The sequence below is a fragment of the Tachyglossus aculeatus genome, chromosome X1, assembly GCF_015852505.1.
Source record: "Tachyglossus aculeatus isolate mTacAcu1 chromosome X1, mTacAcu1.pri, whole genome shotgun sequence".
Taxonomy (NCBI): Eukaryota; Metazoa; Chordata; class Mammalia; order Monotremata; family Tachyglossidae; genus Tachyglossus; species Tachyglossus aculeatus.
Window position 1 is genome coordinate 127477818 of NC_052101.1, and position 10191 is coordinate 127488008.

Consider the following 10191-nt stretch of genomic DNA (forward strand, 5'->3'; position numbering starts at 1 on the left):
AGAATGAGTGCCAGCAAGAGATCCAAACAGCTCATGGATGAAGCAAGGACAGCAGAGGAAATATTTTAGATTGTAAGCTAATTCTGGGCAGGGAGTGTGTCTACCAACTCTGTCATATTGTGCTTTCCCAAGGGCTTAGTACAGTGCCCTGTACACAGTAAGTGCTCAATAAATGCACTTGACTGCATTTTAAGGACAGGGTAAAACAAAGTTTCAGATGACGCTGCTACCCAGCCGAAAACTGGGAGTCAGTGCCGAGGAGAGACCAGCTTAGTATACTGCTATGTAGAAAGGAAAGCAACACCTTCCTGAAGAAAGCAAGATGAGGAGGCAGAAGAAAACCCAGCACCAGGCTCTGTAAACATTCAATCCAGCACAAAGGATAGGCTCTTTGGGTGCACAAACCTTCTCCAGGAGGCTCACAATCTATGAGAGGGCATTGCACTTTTCAACCATGCACACAACACCACACACACACAGACAAACACACACACACACACACACACACAGACTCATAGGTATATTTCATCCTCTTCAGTGTTGTCTTCTTCAAATACCAAGGACAACTATATTGGTAAAAGCAATCAATCTATCAATGGTATTTATTGAGCACTTGCAATGTGGCATTTCATTTTGGAATTTACAAAAAAAATTCACATTGGACGTTCAGAAACAAGAAAATTTTTTATTACTATTAAATGCACTTCGATAATATAGTATGATCATGCGCAGACCAGGATATTTAGCTAGACCCCTGCCCCCAGCAAATGACAATGAGGTGTCTTGTCTTTCATTCACTCATTCAATCGTATTTATTGAGCGCTTACTGTGTACAGAGCACTGTACTAAGCACTTGGGAAGTACAAATCGGCAACTTATAGAGACGGTCCCTACGCAGCAACGGGTCATTTCCGACCCATAGCAGCACCATGGACACATCTCTCCCAGAACATCCTGCTCTCTATCTGCAATCATTCTGGTAGTGTATCCGTAGAGTTTTCTTGGTAAAAATCCAGAAGTGGTTTACCATTGCCGCCTTCTGCACAGTAAACTTGAGTCTCCACCCTCGACTCTCTTCCATGCTGCTGCTGCCCAGCACGGGTGAGTTTTGACTTGTAGCAGATTGCCCTCCACCCAGCAGGCCTGCAATAAATATTTTTACTATCTTGATCAAAGGAATGAGGGGCCAGGAAGCAGAGAAAGTGCTCCCTGCTTTGCCCTCCATCCCCGAGGATGAAGGAGTTCTGGCTTAGAGTGTGTAGTGGATAAAGTATAGGCCTGGGAATCAGGTCTCAAATCCTGGCTCTGCCACTTCAATGCAGTGTGACCTTGACCAAGTCACTTCACTTCTCTGGGCCTTATCTGTAAAATGAGGATTGAGACAGTGAGCCCCATGTGGGACAGGGACTGTGTACAACCTGATAAACTTGTGTCTAGCCCTGCACTTAGTACTTCACCTGGCGCTTAACCAATATCACTATGATTATTATTATTAAATGACCTTCTCTCTTGCTCCCCTCAGCAGTTTCCTTTTCTTTGGGAAGGCAGTGGTTCGGAACATGCCGCTGAAATATCCTGATATTTCCTCAGTGCTTACCATGCTCAGGGAACTAACCAGAACCTTGGGCAGTGTGTCTCATCGCAGGGCCCGATACACCGACAGATCGGCCGAACGAAAAGCTCAACTGAAATCAAGAAACAGTTTGCTGTGGATGGCACATTAGCTTATAACAACAAATCACTTTCCTTTTCTGTTTGAAAGATAGATATGATTAGAGAATAGGGTCCTAGATATCTATTAGTTTTCCCTTGTTTTCTTAATAGCTCAGATTTGTAGATCACTTGAGCATAAAAAGCTATCTTCCCCATTTATTCTCAAAGGTAGGCCTCAATTACCTTAACTCTTGAGATGGGGGAAAATGACTTTATTATGACATATACCAAGCTCTAGGCTAACACATATTAGGCTACAGACCATAATATAATTGTAACTGTTGTACTCCAGTTGATTGAAGAAGTAACAATCATTTTCTATGGAACAATATGCTGTCTTTGATATTTTCCAGCAATATCACAGAAAATTATTGTGTTACATACACAGATTTCACTTCAATTTCTCGAGCAAACCCATTGCCCTTCGAGGTTGCGCGCTGTCCAACAAGATCCCATATTTTCTATTTGGTCTAAGTATTGATTTCTGAGAAATATACTTCCAGGATGATGTGTGTCAAATAGAAAGTAGAGCTTCCAACAGGAAATCATGCCTCAAAAACACTCTGCGACCAACCTGAGAGAATAGTACCAATCCCAAACTCACTGTACAGTCAAAATAAAATGATTCCTGCATTGAATGTGAGCAATTTATTATAGAAATTAGAATGCATTTGAATGGTGCCTGGGATAGCATCCAACAACTCTGAAAGGATTGATTTTCATGATTTATTTTCCAGTTGAAAAGCTCTCTAAGCCTGCCCTGTAAACAGCCTGTGGGGCCCCGCCTGCAATTCTCTGATACCTCAAGAGCTCCACGTATGGCCTCCTCTGAACTGCCCTCGCTGTGAGGACGGATTGACTTGGCTCTCTGGGGGCAACAGATACAGGGGCTGGATGTCACTCAGTGAAAAGGGTCAGACAAAAAGAGTTAGAGGCAGTGTGACCTAGTGGAACCAGCCTAAGAATGAGAATCAGAGGACTCGAGTTCTAATCCTGGAACTGTCAATTGCCTGCTGTGTGAACTTGGGCAAGTCACTTCCCTCCTCGGTGCCTCATGTTCCTCATCTGAGTGAAAGCCCCATAAGGGAAAGGGACTGTGATTAATTTGAATGTACCTCAGGGTTTAACCCGTACTAAGTGCTTAACAGATATCATGATAGGAATAATTATCACCATTACCTTTTCATCAGTAGGGGGTCCATGAGGCTCAAAGGAAAAAAGGGTCCCAGAATGTCCCAGGCTCACCTGGATTGCAAATCACTTTCTGAGATTGTTCCAGAGCATTTCTCTTGACAGCAGTTCTCACTGTTACGATATCTGAAGATGATTCTTCCTCAATTATTTTTCGTGCTATTTGTTAAGTGCTTACTTTGCATCAAGCACTGTACTAAACACAGGGGTAGATATGAGTTAATCAGGTTGGACAATGTCCCTGTCCCACATGGGGATCACAGTTTAAGTAGGAGGGAATAGGATTTAATCCCCATTTTACTGTTAATGAAACTGAGGCATAGAGAAGTTAAGTGACTTGCCCAAGGTCACACAGCAAGCAATTGGCAGAGTCAGGATTATAACCCTGGTCCTCTGACTCCCAGCCCTGTGCTCTTTCCACTGGGCCACGTTGCTTCTCTGAGTATCATTTGGCTAAATTCAGGTTTTAGCTCAGCAATTGATGTAATAATAATGGCATTTGTTAAATGTGCTATGTGCAAAGCACTGTTCTAAGCACTTGGGGATACAAGGTGATCAGGTTGTTCCACGTGGGGCTCACGGTCTTAATCCCCATTTTACAGATGAGGTAACGGAGGCTCAGAGAAGTTAAGTGACATGCCCAACATCACACAGCAAACGTGGCGGAGCTGGGATTAGAACCCATGACCTCTGAATCCCAAGCCTGTGCTCTTTCCACTGAGCCATGCTGCTTCTCTGTAGTCCACTGATTTGGGGTCAAGTAGTAATGGTAGTAGTATTCATATTTATTGAGTGCCTACTTTCTGCAGGGCACTGTACAAGGAATTTGGGAAGTTCGGATTAAGAAATGATGCATTCCCCCCACACAAGTAGCTTCCACTTGAATCAGAGAAATGGCTGTTAAGGTTCTTCCCAAGCAAGCCTTCTAATTGTACTTGTCTCCAGACACTCCCATCTCCAACCCATGGCTCCTGATGGTCCCTGAGACTGGAACATTTTCCCCTCTCAAATCCCCTGGATGTTGTCCCTCCTGACCTTCAAAGCCTCCCTGGAATCCCACCTCCTGCAAAGGTTGAGAAAGTTTGATTAATCATGTTCAAGGTGTCATTTTTGCCCATTCAGAGGCTTCTAGGTTCTTTGGAATTAGACTTTGGACTGGGCCAGGACTTTTTGGTGAGTAAGGATTCTGAGCCCTCGTAGCTTGAGTGGTGCCTCTCTCGCTCTCTGTCTCTCTCTCACCTCCCACATTCAATCTGTCTCATTCCTGCCAATTTTTCATCATTAGTATTTCCCAGATCTGCTGCTTCTTCTCCAACATTATAGTCCAAGCCTTCATCACCTCTTCACTGGGATGCTTAATCAGCCTCGTGATTGCTCTCCCTGTCTCCAGTATCTCCTCTCTGTCGACTGCCTACATTCTGCTTCTGGATGGGAATAATAGTGATAAGGATGATAATAATGAGAGGAAAAATAAGAATATTTGTTAAGCACTTACTATGTGCCAAGCAATGCACTAAGTGCTGCTGTGGATAGAAGATATTCAGATCAGACAAATCAGACACCTGCAACACACAGCCTAAGGGGGAGGGAGAACAACAATTTCACCCCCATTTTACAGATGAGGAAAGTGAGGCAAATAAGTGATTTGCTCAAGATCACACAACAAGCAAGTGCCAGAGCCAGGAGTAAAACCTAGGTCTTCTGACTCCAAGGCCTATACTCTTCCCACTAGGCAACACTGATTCCCAGACCATGGCCCTAATATTACAATCAGTCTTTTTTTTTAATGGAATTTGTTAATCAGTCACACACTTTCTATGCTCCAGGCACTGTACTAAGCATTGGGGTAGATACAAGCCAATCACGTTAGACACAGTCCCTGTCCCACATGGAACTCACAGTCTTAATCTACATTTTACAGATGAGGAAACGGAGTCCCAGAGAATATAAGTGACTTACCCAAGATCACACATGAGAGATGTGGTGGAGACAGGATTAGAACCCAGGTCCTTTTGACTCCAAGTTCTGGGCTCTATCCACTAAGCCATGCTGCTTCTCAGTCATATGACCTGGCACTTCTCTGTATAGAGCATTGTACTAAGAGCTTGATAGAGTACAGTAAAGTTGGTAGGCATGATTCCTGCCCTCAAGGAGGTTACTATATAGTGGGGGAAAGATAAAATAAATTACAGGTAGGGCAAAGGAATAGAGGTTAAAGAAAAGTACATAACTGTTATGAGGGGAAAGGGTGAGACAAGTACCTAAGTGTTTAGATGTGAAGACTAAGTGCCTAGGGAGGATGGAGAGTGTGAGCAAGAGCTTGATGATGAGAGAGATAACATATTATTATTGCATTTGTTAAGTGCTTACTATGTGTCAGATACTTTTCCAAGTACTGGGATAGATACATGTTCATCAGGTATGACACAGGGAATTTACAGTCTAAGTTGGAGGGAGGAGGATTTAATGCTCATTTTACAGTTGAGGAATCTGAGACACAGAGAAGCTAAGTTACCTTCCCAAAGTCACACAGCCAGCAAAGGGCAGAACTGAGATTAGAACCAAGGTTCTCTGACTAAGGCCTGGACTCTTTTCACTAGGCCATGCTGCTTCTCATGATGAGAGGAGGGCTCAGTGAGTTTGTTGGCATTAGAAGAGAGAATCATGGGGGTTGGTTGGAGTAGGAGAGGAGTGAGAATAGGTAATAATAACAATAATGACGGCACTTATTAAGCACTTACTATGTGCAAAGCACTGTTGTAAGCGCTGGGGTAGATACAAGTTGTCCCACGTGGGGCTCACAGACTTAATCCCCATTTTATTCATTCATTCAACAGATGAGGTAACTGAGGCCCAGAGAAGTTAATTGACTTGCCCAAAGTCACACAGCTGACAAGTGGCGGAGCTGGGATTTGAACCCATGACCTCTGACTCCAAAGCCCGGGCTCTTTCCACTGAGCCACGCTGCTGGGGGCTTACTGACTTAAAGCCAACAGTGAGGAGTTTCTGCTTGATGAAGAGGTGGTTGGGGAACCATTAAAGGTTTGTGAGGCATGGGGAGATGTGTGCAGAATGATGTTTTAGAAAAATGATGCTGACCGTAAAGTGAAGTTTAGTCTGGAGAGAAGAGGTTGGAAGTTGGGAGGTCAGCAAGGAGCCTGCTTCAGTCAACAAGGTAGTATATGGCAAGCATTTTACCAGAGTAGCAGCATTTTAGATGTAGAGGAAGGAGTGGATTGTGGAGGTAGAACTGACAGGAGTTGGTGACTGACTGGATATGCATGTTAAAAGAGCGAGATGAGTCAAGAATAATACCGAGGTTGTGGCCTTGTGAGATGGGGAGGATGGTGATGTTGTCAACAGGGAGGGGAAGGTTTGGGAGGGAAGATGAGAAGTTCAGCACATGTCACTTTTTCAAAATGACCGTGCAGTGGTTACTCATGCCCACATGAAGCAGAAACTCTTGACCATTAGATCTAGATCAACTGTCTCTTTACCTTTATTTTTATTAATAATAATAATAATAATAATAATAATAACAGTGATATTTGTTATGTGCTTAATGTGTGCCAAGCAATGTCCTAAGTACGGTGGTGGATACAAGGAAATTGGGCTGGACACAGTCCCTGTCCTGCATGGGGTCCACAGTTTTAATCCCCATTTTACAGATGGGGTAACTGAGGGACAGAGAAGTGAAGTGACTTGCCCAAGGCCACACAGCAGGCAAGTGACAGAGCTAGGATTAGAACCCCTGATCTTCTGACTCCCAGGCCTGTGCTCTAACCACTACACCATGCTGCTTCCTGCTACATCTCTCTTGCACTTTGTTTCTAGTAAGAATAATAACAATGATATTTAAATGCTTACTATGTGTCAAGCACTCCTACGTTCTAGGGTAGATACAAGGAAGGGCTCACAGTCTTAATCCCCATTTTGATGATGATAACATTTATTAAGTGCTTACTATGTGCAAAGCACTGTTCTAAGTGCTGGGGAGGTTATAAGGTGATAAGGTTGTCCCAGACATGGCTCACAGTCTTAATCCTCATTTTCCAGATGAGGTAACTGAGGCACAGAGAAGTAAAGTGACTTACCCAAGGTCACAAAGTGGACACCTGGCCACGTCGGAATTCGAACCCAGATCATTCTGACTCCAGGCCCGTGCTATATCCACTAGGCCATGTTGCTTCTCAAGGGTTCCTGCTGAGGTAAGCTTAATTCTCCAGTCTCCAATCTTTCCCCACGTCTGGGACTCCCTCCTGCTTTGAGTCTGACAAACCCTGTCCCTTCTGACTTTCAAACCTCCCCCGTCATCGTCCCATAGATCGTAAGCTCCTTGTGAGCAGGGATCACATCGAACAACTCTTGTATTGTACTTTCCCAAGTGCTTAATACAGTGTTCTGCACACAGTAAGTACTCAATAAATACCACTGATTGTTCAATCATCATGGCCCATCAGCCACTTCTTGCACACATGAGGATATTGACGTGCTCATTTGTTCATGTTCACAACTTTTATTACTATAATTGTATCTATTTTCCCTTCCAATTCAATTGTATATAGCTCATCTGCGCATGTGTCTGCAATCAATCAATCAATCAATCGTATTTATTGAGCACTTACTGTGTGCAGAGCACTGTACTAAGCGCTTGGGAAGTACAAATTGGGGCTTTATCACTTATGGGAAATTTTTTGGGAAAGGGCCAGAGTCGGCAATCTTTGATCCTAAAATTAAGGTTTATATAGCCAACTGAGTCTTTAGGCTGGCCTAAATGTTCTAGGAGCATATGGACACTGGGGGTGGAATAATGACATATTCAGCTGCATAATCCTATAATTTTTCATTGAAGTTGCTTTTCAAGGTTTTCCTCAATTAAATCTGAAGCCTGATGTCAAGATTTCTTTATTTAAATGATAACCTTCAGAATTATTTAATAATAATAATAATAATGGCATTTGTTAAGTGCTTACTATGTGCAAAGCACTGTTCTAAGCGCTGGGGGGATACAAGGTGATCAGGTTGACCCGTGTGAAGCTCACAGTCATCATCCCCATTTTGCAGATGAGGTAATTGAGGCTCCGAGAAGTTAAGTGACTTGCCCAAGGTCCCACAGCAGACATGTGTGGAGGTGGGATTCGAACCCATGACCTCTGACTCCAAAGCCCGTGCTCTTTCCACTGAGCCATGCCGCTTAGGTTTGCAGCAAACATAAACATTGGAAACGATCAAAAAATTACTCAAATGTATTCCTTCAATGGTGTGTGCTCAATCTAATTCCTCTTTCTAGGAGCCATGAAAAATACTTGGAGTTTCTCCTATAATTGTGAGAGGGAATTACATTCAGTGGATTGTGTTTTTTCAAAAATGACTTCCCTGATGAATTGGACTGCAGTTATTTAGGAGGGAAAACTGTCCATTACTTGAATAATGATCACATGAGTAGCAGTGGATAGAACACAGGCCTGGGAGTCAGAAGGACCTGGATTCTAGTCTCAGCTTCCCCACTTGTCTGCTGTGTGACCTTGGGCAAGTCACTTAACTTGTCTGTGCCTCAGTTACCGCATCTATAAAATGGGGAATAAGACATTGAAGCAGCATGGCTCAGTGGAAAAGAGCATGGGCTTTGGAGTCAGAGGTCATGGATTCAAATCCCGGCTCCACCAATTGTCAGCTGTGTGACTTTGGGCATGTCACTTAACTTCTCTGTGCCTCAGGTACCTCATCTGTAAAATGGGGATTAGGACTGTGAGCCCCCCGTGGGACAACCTGATCACCTTGTAACCTCCCCAGTGGTTAGAACAGTGCTTTGCACGTAGTAAGTGCTTAATAAATGCCATCATTATTATTATTCTGCCCAATAAAATTTTAGAGGATTTTCAGAGCCACACTTCTGGATTTATGTCTGTGTAATTTGTTCATTCTAATCAATCGATAAATCATATTTATTGAGTGCTTAATATGTGCAGAGCACTGTATGAAGCACTTGTTTGGGAGAGTATACTATAGCAGAGTTGCTAGATATGTTCCCTGACCACAAAATGCTTACATTCGAGAAAGGGAGACAGACATTAAAATAAATATGGATCTGTACATATGTGCTGTGGGGATGAGGATGGGGGTGGATTAAGGGTGGAAATCCAAGTGCAAGGGCTATGTAGAAGGGTGAGGGAGAAGAAATAAGGGCATAGTTGAGGAAAGCGTCTTCGAGGAGGTGTGATTTTAATAAGGCTTTGAAGGTGGGGAGAGTGGTGGTTTGTCAGATATTAAGGGGGAGAGAGTTCAAGGCCAGAGGCAGGAAATGGGCGAGAGATCAACATCGAGATAGATGAAATTGAGGTACAGTGAGTAGGCTGATGTTACAGAAGTGAAGTGAGTGTGCTGGGTTGTAGTAGGAAATCAGTAAGCTAAGATAGAAGGGAGCAAGATGACTGAGTGCTTTAAAGCCAAGGCATTTCTTTTTGATCTTGACTCTTCTAATCGTACATATTTTTGTGTTTGTCTTCCTCATTTGAGAATAAGACCTTGCTGGCAGGGAACATGTCACCTCGTTTTTCTGTACTTCCCAAATGCCCAGTTCAGAGCACCATACTAAGTAGGCACTCAATTAATGCAGCAGCTGCTGTTGCCTTTACGACTACTATTACTCTGAATCAGTCGATCAATGGAATTTATTGCATGCTTACTCTGTGCAGAGCACTGTACTAAGCACTTGGGAGGGTACAGTGCAACAGAATTAGTAGACATGATCCCTCCTCACAGGGAGTTTACAGTCTAGGGGGAAAGAGACATTAATAGAAATAATTTATAATACATCAATTGAAGATATGTGCCTAAGGGTTGCACCTCTCAGGGTCACATCTGGAGAGTTTCCAGTCCTCTACCAGTCTCGACTACAGGAGGGAGAGTCAAGCAGAGGCCTACCCATTCCATTTCTAGCTTGGGCAGTGACTAGTGAGTGGAAGGCAATCTGCTACAAGTCAAACTCCCCTGTGTTGGGCAGCAGTGGCATGGGAGAGAGTCAAGGGCAGAGACTCAGGTTTACTGCATGGAAGGAGGCAATGGTAAACCGTTTCCAGATTTTTACCAAGAAAACTCTACGGATCCACTACCAGAACGATTGCAGGTGGAGGTGGGGCGTTCTGGGAGAGATGTGTCCATAGTGTCACTATGGGTCGGGCATAACTCGACAGCAGAAGAAAAATAAAAAAATACACACTAAGGGCTGAGGGTTTGGGGGTGGGGTGAATATCAAGTGTCCAAAGGTCACAGATCCAAGCGCAAAGA

At 43.6% G+C, this 10191-nt stretch overlaps 1 non-coding gene across 1 annotated transcript; it reads left to right on the forward strand.

Moving 5' to 3' along the window:
- Nucleotides 1–9747: 9747 nt before the first annotated feature.
- Nucleotides 9748–9885, forward strand: LOC119920257. The gene has a single exon (XR_005448015.1). It is a non-coding gene; the product is annotated as a small nucleolar RNA SNORA7 (small nucleolar RNA).
- Nucleotides 9886–10191: the final 306 nt, after the last annotated feature.